Source organism: Struthio camelus, chromosome 5, assembly GCF_040807025.1.
Source record: "Struthio camelus isolate bStrCam1 chromosome 5, bStrCam1.hap1, whole genome shotgun sequence".
Lineage (NCBI taxonomy): Eukaryota > Metazoa > Chordata > Aves > Struthioniformes > Struthionidae > Struthio > Struthio camelus.
The window spans coordinates 4,794,413-4,814,476 of NC_090946.1; the positions used below are offsets into that span (position 1 = coordinate 4,794,413).

At 47.8% G+C, this 20,064-nt stretch overlaps 1 protein-coding gene across 1 annotated transcript in view; it reads right to left on the minus strand.

The window, feature by feature from the left end:
* Positions 1-19,582, minus strand: part of BAHD1 (bromo adjacent homology domain containing 1) — a 38,181-nt gene extending 18,599 nt beyond the window's left edge. Inside the window, exon 1 of the mRNA XM_068944299.1 lies at positions 19,495-19,582. The gene's annotated coding sequence lies outside the window, so the exon portion shown is untranslated. The remainder of the gene's footprint in view (positions 1-19,494) is intronic.
* Between the last annotated feature and the right edge of the window lie 482 nt (positions 19,583-20,064).

Consider the following 20,064-nt stretch of genomic DNA (forward strand, 5'->3'; position numbering starts at 1 on the left):
CCTCTTCCTGTCATCTGGTCTCTTGAAGCTTTCTCTCCCATATTCAGATGTTAGCTTTGCTCATACAAAGCACTTACCTAGAGATGGAGAACTAAACAGCCACAAATTTGTAGAAAGCCAAAAGAAACCACACACATTCTGGCATTAGAGCCAAGCAAATCCTTTAAGTGCCAGCAAAGAAAACATCAGCTTCATCCAGTAACAATTTTGCAGTATTTTAAACCCTGTGAAGTCTGGCTTCATAGAAGGAACACAGGACAACACACAGAAACTGAAGTAACTTTAAGTAATGTCAATTTCTATATTTGTGCTCTCAAAAGTTCGCATTACAAGTTCTTCCACTAAACAACATCTCGGCCACGTTTTTCCCCAAGCCGCTCAAGCATTTGGTTTGGAAACAACAAGCAGATCATCTTGCTAGATCCTACTCCCCTAAAAAACTGAAGCCGGAAGATAGGTGAATTCTGTTCACCATCAAAGCACAATCCCATCCCAGTTGCTCTGTGCTAGCTCAAGAACATCGGTAGAAATAAACTGATTTTGAAGTCTAAGTGGGTTAGTTATGCCACAGTGTTGTGGGTAGGAAGGTTCAGTTCCTACATACAGAACTTCCCCATTTTATCATCACGGTAAAAAACTGCCACAGTCAGCGGACCAATTTGCAGAAGCTAGAGCTTTCTTTTTCTTCCAAGTTTCCCTCCTCCCCCCCCCCCCCGAAATAATCTGATGGAAGTGGGCACAATGAGGTTTATCATTCGGTAATGAATCTTGTTATTCCAGGGCAGCTCCGGGGCCATGTGCAGTGTTAATTTATTACAAGTCATCCTGACCTGGGGGGAGGAGAAAAATCCATAGATGGCTCCATATTCCACCAAAGCCAACTGCAACATCATAGATCCTTTCTTACCAGCTTGCTCCATCAAATCCAAGCCAGCTGTAGCACACTGCAGTACCAAGAAATTGTTTCACGCCAAACTCTCTTGTATTACACAGGTTGCATTACTCTATGCATTTTCTTTCTCATTCCCTTGCATAGAACAGCTGAACCACTGGCTTACCCGTAATCTATTGTTCCTGTCTTTTCCCCCAGCATCATTCACAGGCAGAGCTTCCAAATGTTACTCAAAAACCAAACAGCTGCCAGTCAAGCAAATCACAACTTCAAATCGGAGTCGTGCAAAGTTTACCAAGACATTCACGGCCTCCTTTCAGGAGGGAAAGAAGAACACCAAGGCCGCTTGTTCTCCTTCCGCTTACGTATCGCTAAGCTTCACAAAGCCAGGAATAAACTTGTGGGCACAGTCGGGTTTTGAGGTCTCAAAGAAACCTCGATATAACCTGAAGAGCTGAAAGTTAAGATGCTTCAGCTGGAACAACCCATTTAACTGCTCACAGCAGAGGAGCTGGATTAACAGTGAGAAAGGATTTCGATATAGCTCTGTTAGGAGTGAGATGAGCTCCACGCTGCGGCTTGGTCTACCCAGCTGCGTTCAGAGCCCAGCGGGCGTTTCAAAGCTAGTTGAAACCACTGACTTCTTCCTCAGACTGGCCCAATTTTAAAGAATTATCTGGACATCTGTTGAACCCAAACCAGAACCTGGTGCAGAGGGGAAAAAAAAAAAAAAAAAAATCACACAACGTACTGGTCCAATTCCCTGCTAGAATAAAACTACTACGCAAACAGCAAAATCAGAAGAGAGTTGACGCCTCATTAGCAGGAGAATAAGCAAGTGTGTTAACAGCTGCATCTTCTGTAATCATGCAGCTGCAGCATCTGTCTCCTCCTCTCTCTCACTTGATTGCAAGTGAAATTAGAAGAAACTAGTCTGGGACTACCCACTCAAGCCCCATTTCCTCTCTAAAGTTTTACTACAGTGGTGCACTCGTTCCAAGGAGACAACGCCAAAAGCGAGGAGTTTTAAAAGCTTTTAAAGCTAGAAAGCCATTTGGCACATCAGTAATACACAAAGAGTTACGACAACGCGACTCTTCCGTTTCTGTGCACGGCGTTGTCTTGTCTGCTTTCGGGCCTCATCCGCTTGAAGAAATTATATCCATTTAAACCAGTGCAGCTTATGCTATGACAACAGCCCTATAACTGCAAACATCTTGAGGATTGGCCCCTTCTCCCCCCTCACTGCTTTAAGAGAATCGAATGATCCTCGGTGCTATAAAGCACATGTTATGTGAAGAAAGTCTCCTAGGAGCTCTTGGGAAGCATGGTAAAGCACAGGAGCATCAGGTATCCCAGGCTGAATTACCTAAACACCAGGAGAGTCCCACGAGCGGAAGAGTCGTTTCAATCTCTAACACTCAGCCAAATTACTATTGTTGCGGGCTGCAATTCGTCTTCCCATGGTCCAGCCCCAATTTTTCTCCAGAGCCCCATCAACAGCTCAATCATCCACATCCTCCAGAGAAAACCGTTTGTACAGAGCTCATTATACTGCAGAAAAAGCTCGTTTTTCTGTCTCATCGACACAGCCCTAATCATTTGCCAGCACCTTTTCAAAACCATGTGAACACTGTCCTGCAGGACCCAGCCCGCATTTCCTTAGCTTCAGAAAGGCATGGAAAAAAAGAGATCTGGAGCTATTCTAACTCTTGCACAGTCAAGAGAGGATATCTGGAAATCGTATGGGGCTGAGTGCTGCTCACTCGACTCCCTGGTCCTGTACCAGTAATTATAACTTCATTGTGCAAGGCTGTGCCCCAGCCACATAGCTATGAGTGTCATAAAACCTGTGTGGCCCATGATAAATTGCAGCATTTGAAGAGCTGCAATTATAATCTGATGCTTGGAAAAGACTGCCCTACCGGTCTGAAAGCGATGACGGGCTGCAAATGAAACATGCTGGGGTGCAGCCCATACTTGCACAGCTGACCACTTGCATAAACACAAGCTGGAGCAGCAAACACCCCGGCAGAGGAGTTGCATGGCTGATTTCTTGGGAGGGCCTGTCCCATCCTCGCCTATCTGCTTTGAGATCTTGCCTAGTGGCAGTGCTCCGAAACGCTCCGCAGGGAAGCCAAAATTAAATTTCTCTGGCTGTTCGCACGCACTCTGCAGCCTCAGCAAGCAGGGCTTGTGAGAAAAAAAGAAAGCAAAAGACGAAAATCACTGCTGCCCCACTGCTGCTTGACCAGGCAGCATGCATTACTAGCACTGCGATACAGTTTGCCTGCCCTGGGGAAAGCAGCCCTTTCACATTCTCAAATGCTGGAATTCAAATCCCCTGGCCAAAGCAATTTGGGAAGTCCAAACAGGCAGGCTGTGCTAGCAGGGAAGGTATTTCACATCTGCTGCATCTCCTCTGCTATCGCTAATGGCTACAGCCCTGGTACTAGCTAGCAGCAACATGCAAGCTCAGGCTACAATAGCTGCGTTTCGTTCCCACTGTTTTGGGGAGGTTTGGATTTGGACCTTTATGCCTCCGCTTCTGCCCAAAGGCGCACACTGTCTGAGAGGAAAAATAAAATAAAATAAAATAATAAAAACAATCAAGAACTATTCAGTTAGCTTGACTTGCAAAATAAGCTTTTCTGTATGCAAGCAGAATTAAACAGTTTACTCCGAAGCAGTTGGGAAGAGTCAGTTCTTTTAAATATCAATGGAAAAGAATTAGATACTGCAGCAACAGTATCACAGGTTTGGGGAAGATGAAAGTGTTTCAGCTTGAAACTGATTAAGCTGAATCGTAGCAGCTTGAAATTGAGGACAAGTTTCTCTATTCGGGCAACTATTGTAATATCTGCAGGAGGGGAAAAAGTTCTTTTCAGAAACGCACTGTCTTTCCTTTCCTCGTTACGCATGGTGTAAAGCAGTAGTCCTGTATTTTGTTTTCTGCGAAAGGCTACCACTCATGCTGAAGAATACGCAGTAAATACTATAGCAAGGAATAAAGGTGGGATGTAAAAATATAAAATTTGGGCAACTCAAACTTTGGTCACCAAAACCAGACTGATGTTTATGAACGCTAAGCCTTCACCGAACACCTCTTCCTACAAGCATGACCAATCCTTGCAAAACCACTTCCTACGGCCTACAGGAGTGAAAGATTTCTAGCCCAAACAGTTGCTGCAAGCCTTTTAGTTGTGACCTGAACGTTCAGCAACGTTTCCCCCACCTCTGCGGAAGGTTTCGCTGCCTCTGCGCCGTCCGCGGCCTTGCCCAAGCAGCAAAGGGAAATCAGTCCCGGCGAGTGCAGCGCTCTAGGGGCAACGGCACAGCCACGCTTTTGTACCCTCTCTTCCAAGGAAGGAGGCAAAAAACCACACGATTATCCGCAAGAAAAGTCACCCTCGCTCCCTCCTCGCCTCCCCTAAATCAAGTCCAACACATGAAAACTGCAAATAATCGGAGATCAGGCTTTTGCTCCATCCCCTTCGTTTGCTCCGAGATGCACAAAGTGACTAGCTGCCCTCACTCAACGGGGACGTTTCTCTTGCCTTTCCACCTGTTCGAAAGGGCGCATCAAGGCGAGAATGAAGATTCGAGCTAGCCTTTAGGGTGCTACGACATAAAGCAGTTCCCGGTCGACGTTCCCACTCTGCATCCGCTGCTCAGGCGTCCTACGAGATGGCCTCTCGACTGCACCTGCAGCAACCCAGAGTCACCCCAAAACTCAAGGCCAGCAGCCACCAGCTTTGGACGCCCCTGCCAGCAAAAACGACATTCCCACAGCGGCCAGTATCACCGAGCCCAAGACTGTTCCTTCTTGCCTTTTTCGCGCTTTGGCGTTTCCATTCTGCACGCAGCAAGGCAGACTGGCGATGAGTCAGCATCCCACACGATTCCCGTTCCTACACTGAATGCTGGCCATTCGGGCCGCTGTCCCCCGGGCAAAAACCAGTACACGGCCATGTCGTAAGATGATCATACAAGCAAAGGCGCGTGCAGAAAACCATCCCCTTGCCCAAACAGAAACCAGCTCTTTGCTGGTGCAAACACCATCATTATCGCCCCCAGTGCAGAGCTCACTCTTGCTTCTCACCTCTCAAAGCCAACTGGACAAAAAACAAGCGAGAACCACAAATGGTCCGAGCCAGCCATCCTGCTCAAATTAAAGCAAAGGCACCAACCACTTAAAAGCCAGCTGAAATCCCTGGCGTTTGCAGGTACAGGAGAGGAGCACCTGAAGGTGGGGCAGAAATTGGGCTCAACTTGTCTCAAGACTGACCCTTTTGCACCAACATGCTCGAGCTAAAGAGACGGTTTGGCATTTGGCCTTAGCCATATCCTTCCTTGGCAAATCAGTGACTATCGTTTCCTTCCAGTCAAGACAGGTAGGCTACAGAAAGACGTGAGATGAGGGGAGCATTGTACAGGCAAGAGCAGCACCAGCTGCACCACCTGACACCGAGGAGAAAGTTTACAGATTATTATAGCAAAGTTATCAGTATTAAGCCCCTTTTCTGAGGGATATATTTGGATTTGACAAAGCTTAGCTCGGCCTTTCTATTTAAACCACTGACTTCTAACTGTGTAAATATCTGGCCGATACTCTTCCCCTCCCTCTCTGAAGTGTTCATACCAGGAGCCCTACACTAATTTTTCAAATCTTATTAAAAAAAAAAAAAAAGACATCCCTGTGACTGTCAGCAGCAAGCACTGCTACATATATAAGAGATATATTAAATATCACAGGATTCCCAAGGATTGCCTATTAGGACTTTAAACAGTCTCAGCACAAAGCTGCCTATGCGACAAGCTACGCTAACAACGCCCAGTAAGAAGCCTGTAAGCGGTCTGAAAAATCAAGTCAAAAATATTTCAGCATAGCTTTGATAGTCGTGTTTTTTGAAGGAACACAAGCTTTGCCAATCAAGTTAATCAAGGTGTTTCTAAAAAATAAATAAATAAAAACAAAACAAAACAAAAAACCCAAGCCCTGCTCATCTGATTTTCCATATATTCAAAATGCAAACGAAATTCCTTCACAGCAGAAGGCTGTCTGATAAAATATCAATCATACATCAGTTTGCTCAGAAAACGCTGGCACGACTCCTGGTTATAGGGACAAAACGGAATAACAAATCATTTCCTCAACTTTATTTTGAAGAACACAGTGCAAAAATTTCTCCTACAGTAAACATTAAAGCTTCCCTATATATTATAATCGCACCCTTCCACAGCCAGTTTACGATGGCACTCCAAGCAGCACAGCTTAAATAATGCAAGATGCACCATGATGTCAGGCGTTACACGTGCATCCGCAAAGCCAAGCTGCCTTTAGGAATCCAAGGGCAGGTGCGTCCTTGCCAGCTCCTCTCCATTTTGCAAAGCTGTCGTTTGCCATCCTACGTCTGGATCTGGACTCTTTCTTTCTCTTCTCCCTGGGTAACTCTGCCTCCGCAAAGGTCTCTATTGAATCTCTTAACTCTTTTTAGTACAGGAGCTCTCAGGATGGCACACTTGAGATGCCAGGACCACATGCTACTACGAAATCAAAAGTTGCTTTAGGGAAGGAATTAAAGCAGCATGGAAAACTCTCCAGAGAGCGAGGCATTCCTTCCATGCCATTTATTTAACTACTGAAAAATCTGATTCAAAAGGCAACTTTTCAGGAACGATTTTTGCCCCTCTCCCCTCCTTCAAATAACCTCAGCTCATTTGCAGACCTTCAGAGCATCCTTCAAAGCTGTCTGACAAGGAAGAGCCCCACCTCGGAGCCTCAGTCCTTTGCACTGCAGCTCCAAGAATTGACACCAGTAGTTATAATTCCTGAGAGAAAAGGGCAGAAGAAAAACTGGATTTTAAAATTTAGGAGACTCGCGTGTTTATAACCTTGGCCTAAATGTATAGAAGTTTTAAACCCAAGTTGGGGGGAGAGCAGGAGGCTGTATATAAATAACAAGTTCATCTTATATTTTAGAGGATCCTTCCATACACAAGGTGCAACAGATGTTTCAAGAGAAAGTCAAGTTTATGCATCTTTATTCTCACTCTCCGACTGTCACTTGAAATACCAACACATTCCACACACTTACCCAGCCTGAGTATACAGGTAACACATGAAGAGTCATGCTGAGCAGGTTTGCGCATAGAGAACTTTAACTTAAATTCTGGGCTGAAATTGAAGACGTTGACAAAACTTTTCCATTCCCACTAGAACCCACATGACCAAACATTCACCTTCCCAGTATATCATAAATGGCACGGTAGTGCTGAAAGCTAAATGGACCTAAATCCGAAGCTAAATCCGAAGCTGGCATTGCTGCATTTGAACTTTTTCATGGAAAAAACGTTGAAGCTTCAGTTATTCTTGTCCTAGGGCTCCTCAGATTGAACAGGGCTTCTACAGGTCTAGAAATTTGGATCTAGAAGATGGGAACAGTAAAAACCCAGGACACCAAACCTCTAGGCTACCCAGTATCATCCTAGTACCTACAAGCTATTACCTGTCCACGTAAGTCTCTTGAAGAAGCTAGCCCACCTAAAAGCAGCTCTGCAAAATATTTTTATACATTTAAAGATATCTGTACAAGTTTTGGGCGGTTTGTTGTTGTTGTTTTAAACACAAAATATGGTATCAGTTATCAACACCTATATAGGTGCATTTTCATGCATGATACTGTGACACAGTTGCAACTAAACCAGCATTTACCAGTTCTACCTAAACTTACTCTAACACCTTTATTCCCTTTTTTAGGGAAGGTACGAAAGTTCCCCTTAAAACATTCCTCAACTCAACTGTGTTAATACATAAGGTCAGTCCAAAAATTGGCATATCTGAATGCTGCTGCAGTACCTCGTGATGTCTCAGAGGAGAACAAGCTTCTTAATTCCTAAGCTGGCCTCAACACACTCACTTGTATACCTGAATTCAGATGAGCCGGGGGGGGGGGGGGGGGAGGAAGAGGAAGTAGATTAAGAAAGGAAAACTCTGGAACCAGCACACAAACATGTGCTCTGGTGAGCCAGTGGGTAGAAAGCTGGAAGATGGCTATAGCCTCAGGGGTGCAACGTGCAAATGGAGCGCACAGGAAACTCAAGGTGCAGTCGCACTTGCACAGGAAATAAATGAGATTTCAGTTTTGAAACCGATGTTATTAACGGCTTCATCAAACTAGACTGCAGCTCCAGCAGCCACTAAGTGCTTAAAGTTAATTGCTTGGCGATTACATTTTTCATTACTAAGTAATTAGCACTTCACGGTTTTAAGTGACAAGCCTTTGTAGTTTTGCAGAATTATTCAGGGTCCAGGGGTAGAGCTGTGCACGGAGCACTGGCTACGGCAAATATCATGGCTGCCCAACTGCTCCTGGCCAAGGGAGAGCAATCGTTGTCCTGTCTGCAACCACCCCATCTGATAACTTTAGGAGGCTCAAAGCTCGCATTGCAACAGGTCCCAGGTGGAACAGTGGAGCCAGAAGAACATTTCTATCACCCGGAACAGCCAGCATCTGGCACAACATCAGCATCAGAGACGAAACTCCCATGGAAGACTGTTGGATGTTGTATGTTTCCATGCAAGAACTGTTAAGAGATATTAAAATGCCAGCCTTGGGTAACACAGACACGAGCCGCTCTCGACGGCTGGAAGCCTGGTCACTGGAACGCAGCTTCCGCACAAGCCAACTTAACCCCCATTAGAACTTGGCCCAGCTCTTTCAGCCTTTACCCACACCATTAGAGAGAGATTTAAATACACACATTTGCTCGCATCCCAGGTTTGATCAGTCATAGCAACAAATATCACCTTTAAATAGACTGGACAGCATTTTTAGACCCGTGCCGGGAGCGACTTGTTTTATATCCACTCATTAACTTACATTTATCTACCTACACATGCATGACACTATTTGGCCATTTAGAAAGGGAGTGATTAAATGCACTTAGCTTTCAAAGCAATAGGTACGATAAGATGTTTTCGGTAAGCTTAGCCATTTAGACTACCTGAGACTGAAGTACCTTCCAGATTGCACTGGTTCTTGCACAGCTAGAAGGAAAGACCGAGTTTAAAAAAACTCCAGTACAGTTAAGGACAACAAATAAATTACATGCTCAGTCCCAGAGCTCTGGACTGAATTATTTGGGGATTTGGTCAAAGAAGGTGCCCCGTAAAGTTATGCTCCCTGGTTGCAGCACAGCTCCATGACCTTATACAGAAAGTGAGCTAATGTCAACTGTCTACAAAGAGAAATATTCGGGAATCACCTACTCTATCTGTCTCGTTACTGCCATCTCATCTATCCAGTGCTCTGCAGAAGGAGCAAGGCACTGGGTTTTGCTCTTCGCTTCTTCCGAGGCTGCTCCCCAGGTCTGGGGGATGCCAACTGGGGATGCACGGTCAAAGAAAACCACCATTAGGTAAACCCAAAACACGGCCTTTCCCCAGACCTAACGATTCAGTGACAAAACAGAATATATTAAGCAGGCTCCCTGGCAGCAGGCCTGAGACTACTCAATATTTTATGAGCAAGCCGCGTATCAGACTCACCTGCATGTAATACTAGGAGAGAGCACGAGCATGTCAGACAGGCTAAGGGTTGAAATATACTCTCGATTGACCAGTGAAGCATTTAAAAGATAAAGAAAACACCAATCGACAGGGATGAATACCAGATATAGGCACTATACAGGCAGGAATGAATCAGCTGCTCAAATGCACAACAGGAAAGAGCCAGGCAAGAGCAGCGGGGCTGAAGGAGATTTTAGAAGTCTTCTCCTGCATCTTTCCTTCCTGCTGGGCTAGGAAAGCACCAGACCACCTGAAGAAGTTGCTGATGTTTAAAAAAAGTTAGAAAAACATCCCTCAAGCATGCTTAGGTACACTTCACCCCCTGCCCCATGGCAGGGCCGATTTGGTGACTGCTCCAAGCTCCTTTTCGATAGCTGTTGCTGCCACGGGTACGCAGAAATAGGGGCCACAGGTCGCAAAGACACTCAAAAGCTTTGACCGTGATTTTCAGCGTTGCATTTTAAAAGCAAGTACGTCCAGCAATGCATCTCCTCCTGATTTGCACTTCAGTCTTGGACTGGAGATCACAGCAATGTCTACCATCCCGATTTCAGGCTAACCACATTTCTCACAAGACAACACAAGAAACGGGCTAGTCAACCCAAAGGAGCGCTGCTGTGACTTTACACCATGCTGCCGTGCTACACGCCAAGTGCTACCTGAGAACTACCAGAAGCTGTTTAGCTCACACACATGATATGCAATTTTGGGTGCAGATAAACTCCCAAGCACTAAGAGCTAGAATTTGCTTTGAGACTAGAACAGATTCATTAAAGGACTTCCACCTTCAATGCAAACTGTACCTACAGTTACTCTGACTTTATTCATACCAGAAAGTTTTTCATGCAAACTTGCAGCTACAAGACAGGCCCATTTAGACTTTTGCCCCTTAAGCAGAGGCACTGTCTCATCTCAAGGGCGGCCCACTGACATCAAGTCTTTGAAGGCTTAATTTTGCACATCAATGCAGGTCACCGTGAAGCAGTTTTGAACTCCAGACTATATACCAATATCGGATCTCTGGCAAAGGAGCGTAATTAAGACTTCCTCTTTGGAGCCACAAAGCTTGTAAGCAGCTCAATCTAGACTTATGGAAATGTCTTGGGTGCCTCCAACTGGATTTTCAGGAAGGTCCCTTGAAGCCAGACTGTGGCTTTGAAATATCTGAGCATACTGAGTACCAGGGACAAAAATCCTACAAGTGCTGTTTTCTGCAAATGACAGTTCTGATACTTCAAAGACACCCTGTGCTGCCTCCAAATGTGGCTTCAAGCAAAATATTATTGGGAAGAGGGAAAAGAGAAGTGCAGAACTTTTAAGCAACTCCAAGCACTACTATGCCAAGAAACCAAAAATCATCAATATTACCCCTTGATCATCAGCTACAGTATTTGATAATACCAACAGAGCTCCAAGAGCAAAAATACACCAAGATGGTCAACAGGCAGGGGGAGAGGGACGGGAGCAAGGTTACATCTAACAGCATGGGAAAAGACAGACGCCTTCGTACATCCAAGTCATCAGCACACGAGCACCGGGGTAAAAGATGTGAAGAGTTAGGAGCTACAGGCTCCAGCGTGCCAGAGTACAGGTAGACACGAATCCTAAGCTAGGCCATTAGAAATCCGACTGGAGAGGAATGCCTGAAGCTGGAACGGAGCCTCACCCAAGGACGGCTCCCGAGCACCCACCTCCCCATGGCTGCTTCAGCCCCCAGCAGGCCAGAACGCTGGAGATTTGAGCCAAAAAGGATGCGATGCTGGACAACAGCTGCAGGGAGCTCAAGAGCCGAGGCGTTTCTGCCTCCGATTGCAGTTATGACACACCAGGATACAATAAACCCATGCAGGATCTCCCCAGATACTAGGATTTCAGCTTCTGCTTCAGCTATTTGTCACAGTAAAGCATTTTAAACCCAAGTGTGCTAGCACCGCTCTTGAAACAAAAATGACAGATAACATCCTGCGTTAGAGCTCCAAAGTGGGAACCTTGCTACTCATTTCAATAACGAAGATAAACACTTTATTTGATGGCTGCATTAACAGGCAAAAAAAAAAAAAAAAAAACCCACACAAAAAACCCACCAAGAAAACCCCACACTTCTCTTTGGAAAGCAAGGTGGACTAATAGTTTCAGCCTGTATGCGATTTAAGCTCTCAGTTAAAACTGAATTCCTTCCTAACAGAGAGGAAGCTCTGTTTCTAAACAGAAGTCAAGCGCAACTGTGGTTTCCGAGTCTGCAGACTGCTCCGCTCCCAGCTTCCCAGTGGCACAACCAAGCCGACTAAGGTGTCTCATGGATGCGGGACACGTTGTGAGTCTTATCGGTTCTCCGCTGTCGCAGTCGATGGAGCACGCTGATGGGGCTTGGCAAAACACAGGGGAGAACCCACACAGATTTACGCTTCCTCTAGCTGGGAGCTACATTTCTACCGCGAGACGCAGGGCCGAGCTTTTCACCAGCGTGTCTTCAGACCTCATGGCTTGCCTTTCACACCTCCAAAAAGGCCAAACGCACTCGAGCTAGTCAAGGCGTGCCCGGGAATTCTCACGCCCGGGTAAGAGGTGCCCGCAGGACACTGCGGCGCGGTCGATCCGTTTGAGGGATCGGAAGTCAATATCCAAATATCCACCCGCTTTCCCAGTCCTCTGGCAAAGCGTTTCATTGCCACTGCCCTCTGCAACAGCATATACACACTCCAAAACGGGCAGCCCTACCATGCTTTGTTACTCTTTTAGGATGTTGCTAACATGAAAATCATTTACTTGCCTAACCACTTTCTACTTTCCACCCCCTCCCTCCGAAAACACACACATAAAGCCTCCTTTGGGCAGAACAGGGAGGAAGCACTCTGCAGCTTGCTTTGTTCATTCGAGAGGCTGGACGGGTTTTTATTCAGCTGCACGAGTTTGCCAGCATGCTAGAAAGGAAAGAGAAATAGGAGCATGCTACCTAAAACCATAATCTATATAGGAAAACGTAGAGCCCCAAGAGGGGAACTGAGACCTCTGCAGCAGCATCTGAAGCCACTTTTTTTTTTTTTTCTAAATCGACTCTGTTTCCTCCACAGATAATGCACGGTCCTCAAAGACAGACCATTTGACTTTTAAGTACTCTAAATACTGCTCTATATAGGGTTATTACAGCTAACTAGATTTTAACGATGTTTAAGGACCGAAAAGTAAGAACACTGCCGTTTCCTTCCCCTTCCTTCCACGCCGTGGTCCATTTCTTGCAATTGCCTCTGATGGTTTCCCTGGAAACATATGCAAGCTTAAATTGGATTGACATTCACTTAGTGGACAGATGGAGTTTGGAACAGCCCAACGCCAGAAATTCGAGGCAGAGACTTGGGATAAGTTATGTTATGAGTATCAAAATAAATAAGTAAAAATCCAGGCTTTGCAGGAAGGTATGAATTGTCAAATTATTCTGTAAGAAGCTCGGAGGCAGCATCTCTTCCAAGGCCAGCGATTACCCGTTGTGCTTGCATAAAGGCATCACGCACTAAATGCTCAATAACACTTCTGTTTGCGGGGAAGGATTTAATTTTTGTTAAGCATGGAGAAAATAGAAGAGTTAAGCTCATTAGTGCTTTCAGGCAGGACAATCACTCTAGGTTTATTCATATGCCAAGCATAGATGAGAGCCCTTCATACACAGCAATGCATTATCGCTATTGCATTTATACCACAGGTACCAAAAACTTTAGCGCTAGGCACTGAAGTTGCTCCTAATAACTACTGCGCAACAAACCTAATGGCAGGTAGCGCAAAGACTGACCCACAGTCCCCAAGCTAAGTTGCATCCCGCTTCCTTCCCAACGTCAAGAGGCGCAAGGTTTATATCACACCTTTACAGCCCTAGAGGCTGCTGGGCTGCAATTGCAGAAAAGCCCCTGATTTTTTTTCCCCAGAGAGGCAACAGGACTTCTCTCTCCTTCTGGTTCTTCATACCTGTCCTGCCACCTGGCATTTAGACAGCACTGTAAGATGAAGAAATAGTATTTTAAGAAATAGTCCTCTTCCCAGTCCACCCATCATTAGTGCCGCCAAATCCTTTTCCTTTGCTGTCTTCCTCCTCTTGGAGGGATCTGTCTCTCTACTCTGAACCATCTCCCACCTTTTATTTCTGAACAGATTGAAAATGAGTGGACAAAAAAAGACTAAACATCCTTCTTGCATCCTTTTCTTTTTCTAAGTTATTTTTTTCTTCCTTCTCCCCCTCCTTTTTAATTCTGCTGCCCACTGTTTCTTTCACTCGTCTGAGCTCTCCTCCTCTTTCCAAATCTTCCATGCTTATGAATATCTGATTATTGGTGCTTATTCACCATTTCTTACCTACCCTCAGCGCCTCTCGATTGTCCGTGAAGGGAGAGATGTCAATGCCCCTCTCCCTGCTGCCCAAATCCCTTCCTTTTTTATACTGTTCCCAAACCCAAACCAGCTGGAATCCAGTCAATCTTCCAGTCGCCGTAACCCTTTCAGCAGGAGCGTCTCGCACCGCCGTTCTCAACATCTCAGCGCTGCCTGGGGATCTCAATGCTGCGATTTTATGTAAGCCATGATAATACAGATGCTGAAAAGAAGCTGCCAGCCAAGTAGTTTCATTCCAAAGGAACTGAAGGAGGACACCTCACTTTTATTTCCAAAAAAAAAAAAAAAAAAAAAAAAAAAAGACCCCACCATAAATAATTTCCAAAAAGACCCCACCATAAATAATTTTCAATATTGTTTTTTCAATATTGTTATATTGTTATGTTTGCAGCCGCTGCAATCCAACATCTTTTACACAAATCGAGCCTGCTGAGCTGGGCAAGCTGCATGCTTTCAAACCTGAGCATGAGAAAGCTCTGCAAAAACCTGCTTTAACAACAATGGGTGCCAGAAAGCATTTCTGCAATGTCACTTACACAAGGAGAAGGGAACAAAAAAAACTCAAAAAACAAAAAAAAAATCATAGCTTTCTTGTTCAGTCACACCTTTGTTCCTAAAAGAATGGGACACGAGGAATATAACAACTGGCAGCCGCAGACTAAAACATCTCCTTTCCCAATGTGACAGGCTTGAAACAAACGTGGGGCTCTTCGACACCAAAAATCGTTGCAATTCAGGCACGCGGGAGCCAACCTGCCTAGAGTGCAATTTCTCAAGGCGCCCGCATCCACTGCGTGCAGAGCTGGAGCCAAATTATCATTGTTTAAAAAAAAAAAATCCTAACTGTATAACGCTTCCTTTTGACAGGTGAAGGAGCCCCTTGCAAAAAAAAACAAAAAAAAACAAAAAAAAACAAACCAACCAAACACCACCACCACCTCTCTCTATATACACACACATACACACACTGCAAAGCACACACCTCCGCGCTCCATATGACTCGCCAACATTAACGCTCGGGCGGGACGGCCGTAACGCAACGCGGCGCCAAGGCGAGCTGCTGCCCGGCTGAATCCCCGCCACCGTGTTTTACCCTGCGCGTTACAGCAAACGCCCCAAACGGCGGCGCATCCCTAACCGTGCCGGCAACGCAAACAGCAGGAGGAGGAGAATCTGGCCCTCAGCCGTTATTAAACTTCTTTATGAAGGTGCATCTCTAAATCAAAAGGGTTTTTTTGTTTTCTTTTTTTAACGTGATAAAAGCAGCATCCCTAGCCAAGTTGTCCCACATCTTATTTTAACTCCTGTTAACTACCATACATGCTCCACGCGAGACTTCCTTGGGATTCAACGCGTATAAGTGATTAGTGGGATACGTGAGCAAGAACTGGTTTTCCAGCCAAGTTCTCCTCATGTCAACTACTCCCGTTTAGCCAGACTCATCTAGAGGGGACCTGCCACCCCTAGCTGGGGGACTGCTGCTACAATTTAACTCCACATATTCTTTGCAATTTAAGCAAATAAAGCAAAAGACAAAAAAAAAAGTTTCAGTTGGTTAATTTAGTCGGCCGACTGCACTTTTCACGTCTAGCCACTTTCTCCATGTACTCTTATAGTCTCTCCCGGTTTGTATGGGTTTTCACCCAGGTTGCAAGAGAAGAGACAACACTGAAGAACGGGCTAATTAAATTCCCATACCACAGATACTGCCAGGGGACAAAGAACAGGTGCAAAGCAAATTCATTCTTAAATCGGATTTAAATTCATTTTTCTTAATTTCCTCCTTTAGTTTAACTCTTTATGGTAACATCAGTCTCTTTTGGTTTTACACTAAGATAAATATTTCCATCATGCTGCTATTCCAATGGAAGATTATTTAAAAAAATAAAAAAACTACTACATGACATATTGCTGCAACTTTTTGTTTTATTCTACCTTTTTATTAAAAAAAAAAAAAAATCAAGCATTACCAGTTCATGCTAGAACACCAGGTTTGGAAATTAATTGGATAAAGGCCTATTTCCTTGTGCCAAACAATTATATTGCTTTCAGCATTCAGAGATAAAAATAGTAGCATCACGTTTAAGTGCATTTTCCCCATTTAAAAAAAAATGCTGGTTACGAGTATGTGGATCCTAAAGCAAGCACAAAGACTTACGGGGTAAATCAAAATGGTCTTGGTACAGTTACAGATAATTCATTCACTCGTTAAAAAACATGCCTTTGGTCCAAACAAGAATGGAGATCGCTGTGCCGAACAGCTATGAACATTGCCAAAGAAACATCCTCCGCCCCGAAGGCTTACAGTCTCAGTTGTGAAGCAAGGGGCACAAATCTTTGTGAGCAATATCTACAATGCTTTTTTTTTTTTTTCCTCTCCTTTCTCTTTTTAATTTTACTACTTCTTTGGGCTGTTGATTTTTCTATTTTATAGCTCCGAGTCATCCAAAGTGTTTCGCATATTATTAACGATACGATAGTTGCAACTAAATTAGTTGGGCCTATCGGGCTCAATGTGGGCGGTTTTTTGCTGTAGTTACTTCTATGAGGTATAACGCCACGGTTAACCAAGTGTCAGATGGGGAGAGAGGAAAAAAGAAAAAAAAAATCCACGTGCAGCTACTTTTGGACGCAATATTTGCACATCCCAGTGTGCCTTCCAGTTCTTGCAGCACCAGATACAGTCACGGAGAAACATCTTCTCAGAATCTGAACTCAGCGACAAAGTGCAGCCACAAGCTTGCCTTCACCCAGGATTTCTAATTGTTTTCCAGTCGTTTACTTTGGGCAGGTTCACTGTTGAGAGCTTGGGCTCAGCACCGGAGGGATACTGACACAGCGGTTGCCGAAGGGTACGCTCCCCCAAATAATCACCCAGCACCATCTAAATAAAATATCCACGCGCTGTCCCAGCGCACACATCCCTACAGGCACCAAACCGCACCATCACAACTAACAAAATCAGTTTACACGTTCTGCCCATCAAGGAGGGAAAGAATACCCCAAAGAGATGATAAGGCCGTTGGGAATGAGGACAAAAAGGTGATGGGGATCATGGCATTTGAAGCAAGAAGGACAGAGTGCCTAACTTTAAACTACTTGATTTAGCTTGATGGGAAAACCTGAGCAGCTGTTGAAATAGAGATATTCCTGCAACAGATCCTGCTGCCCTGTCAGATCCAGCACGTGGGTCGGCATTAAATCCGTGCACATTTAACGTTTCTAAGGTGGCAATTCTGGTTCTGGAGAAGGAGAAAAATCAGGCCAGGCTCAGACGACACTTGCAGCTTAGCGCTGAAAAAAGGTCACAACCATTTTTCCCCCAAACGCTACATTTCTCAGGGGTGTTACGCTGCTCAGTGCGACTGTCGTTGCCAACTGGCACCAAATAGACTGCTCAGAAAGGATCTCCCTTTCACAAAGTTGAGGGAATTATTTTCACCAGGGAGTTCAGAGTTTTCCAGCCGATTTTAAACCTACCAAAAACACTGTACTTCACCAGAAGAGCAATTTTGCTCCACTCAGAAACAGCGGTTTGAGAAACTATGCTGCTGCTCCGTTTAAAATGCTGCACTGAACCCACTACAGGGGAAAAAAAAAAAAGCAATAACAACAACAAAGAATCCTCGAACATAAACCAGTGTTCTTCGCATTTAAATCAAACAAGTCCTGTTCAGGTTAACAAATAATTTTCTACTACAAGCAAATATTCGGACAGCTCCATCTGAAGCTCCAGGATGAGTCAGGTAGCCAGCACACGACAAACACGAGAGACTGCTCAGGATGAACACGTTACCAGGATATCCCTGCTAAAGTGATCGGCAGCACGCTGGTGCTGAAATTGCATTCAAATTTCAAAGGGGTCGTGCGGACTGCATGATGGACAGACAGTGAAAAGCACAACGATGTAAATTGGAAACCTCAAAATAAAAGCTCGGACACCGGCTCGCAGTTCTGCGACCACGAGCACACAGAGCCCCCGAGCCAGAAGTAACAGCCTGGCATAAGCATTTCCTAATTGTGGCAAACTGACGGACAGATCAATTAACCAGGCTACCGACAGCCCAGAAAAGCCCTTTTGCTCCGAGGTTTGTCTGTGACGACAATCGCGCCTTCAAGACGCGGAGCGAGCACGAGGGGCAGCTGCGTTCTTCAAAACAAAACCAAACCAGAACCTCTTTTCAGATAAGCACCCGTGGCAGAGCTGGAGGGGGGGAGGAAGCAGAGAGAATAAACCCCCAAACTGTTAATATCGTGCAAGTTTCCGCGGCTGCTCTTTCGCGAGCAGCGGGGACCTGGGCGCGGGGCGGTGGGTGAGACCCCGCGGCACGGGCATCCCCCCCGGCCGCGGCGGCGGTCGGGCGCTCGCCGAGGCTGGCTGCCGCGATCTGCCCAGTCACATGCGCTGGCTCCTGTGTCTTGTCGAAGCAGCTGGAAAAAGAGGGAGCCAGTGAAGCCGCCTCCATTAGGAGCTCCGGCTACACAAAAGGAGAAGAGGAAACAAGCTCGCCGCCACCAGAGCTACCGACAGGAAAGTGAGATGTCCAGGGCCATGGGAACAAGGGAAACAGGGAGCGAGGGTGCAGCAGAGCAGGCTGGAGGAAAGAGGATGGAGGTGGGGGGTAAAAAAAAAAAAAAAAAAAAAAAGGAAAACAAATAAATAAATAAATAGAGAGCTGCAAAGCTGGCATAAAACTCCTCCAGCAACCCCCGAACAGGCTCCATGCCACCTGCGCTTACGCAGCTAAACCGCTTGAAATTTCAGCATCGGCGCCAGCGCCCTATCGCCAATTACGAGAAAGTCAGGGAAGTCACCTAGGGAGTCCGCAGCCAGCTCCGGCGATGCTTTTATTTCTCTGCTCCCGCCGGCCTTTGCTCAGAGGAGGTTCCCCCCCCCGAAAAATGTATCCCCCCCCCCCCGGCTCCTGGGCAAACTTCTGTCCAACAGCCCACAGCTGGTTTTGTGCCGGGGCGCGAGGCGCCAAGGCCTTTGCCAAGGGCCAAAGGGGCGCAAGCCGGCGGCGCAGGGAGGGCGGCCGAGGGCGCGCTCCGCCAGCCGATGCCCAGCATTTTCGGGGCGCGCAAAGAGAACGTGGAAGCGCACGAAAAATCACCCAAAGCGCTTCTTCCCCGAGGAAGGAAGTGACACCTCATCCAGCCGCCGTCCGCGGGAGGAGACCCAAAGCCCGTTTCTCCCCCCCCCACCCCCCCAACAACCAACACCCCCCCCTCCCCAACCAGTTTCCCCTCAGCGCCCCCCACTCCCGCCCGCCCGCCCCGGCGGGGCCGTGAGCGCCCTCGGGGTGGGGGGCAACGGGGCCGACGGCGACCGGGCTGCTGTCAGGCCGCCGCCTTTGTCCTGCCGCGCCGTCGAGGCCGGACAGCTGCGCCCCGCGGCGGAGCGACGACCCCCGAGCGGCGCCGCCGTCCCGGCCCGGCCCAGCGCCGCCGCCCACACCTGCCCCGGGCCCGGCCCGGCCACCTGCCGCCCAGGCCGCGGCGCCGGAGCCGCCCCCCGCCGGCGCGTAAAGTTCCCGCTGCCCCCGACGCCCCCGGCACCTGTTCCTGGGCCCGGCCCGGCCCGGCCCGCCGCGGGGAGCGGGGCGGGAAGGGAGTTACCGGGGAGACGCGGCCCCGCCGCGTGGGGACTCACCGGGGCGCGCTCCCGCGCCGCTCCCTGTGCGGCCCGGCCCGGCCCGGCCCGGCCCGCGGCGGCCGCAGGCCCCGCTTGCGGCGATGATCGGGCGGCGGGAGCCCCTGCGGGCCACCCGAGCCGCGGGCTCCGCGCTGCTGCGTCAGCGCCGCCGCCTCTGCCGGAGCCTCCCGGCTGCGGGATGGGGGCGAGGCGCCGCCGCCGCTGCCGCCGCCCGCCCTCGCCGCAGGGCGCCGCGATGCGGTGCGGCGCGGTACGGTACGGTGCGGCGCGACGCGACGTGACGCGGCGGGGCGCGGCCCGGGCGGCGCGCACAGGCCGGGCGCGCGGGGGGCCGGGGCCGCGGGAAGGGGGGGGGGGGGGGGAGGCGCCGCCGCCGCTCGCCGCCGCTCGCCGCGAACTCCGCGACAGCCGCTCGCCCCTCCGTCCTCCTTCCTGCTTCCTCGTCCGCAGCCAATCGCCGCCCGCCGCTCCGCCGCTCGCTCCGCGGCGCCGGCCAATCGCGCGCGCCCCTGCCCGCCGCCGCCGGCCAATCCCCGCGCGCGCCCCCCTCCCCGCCCAAACACCCCC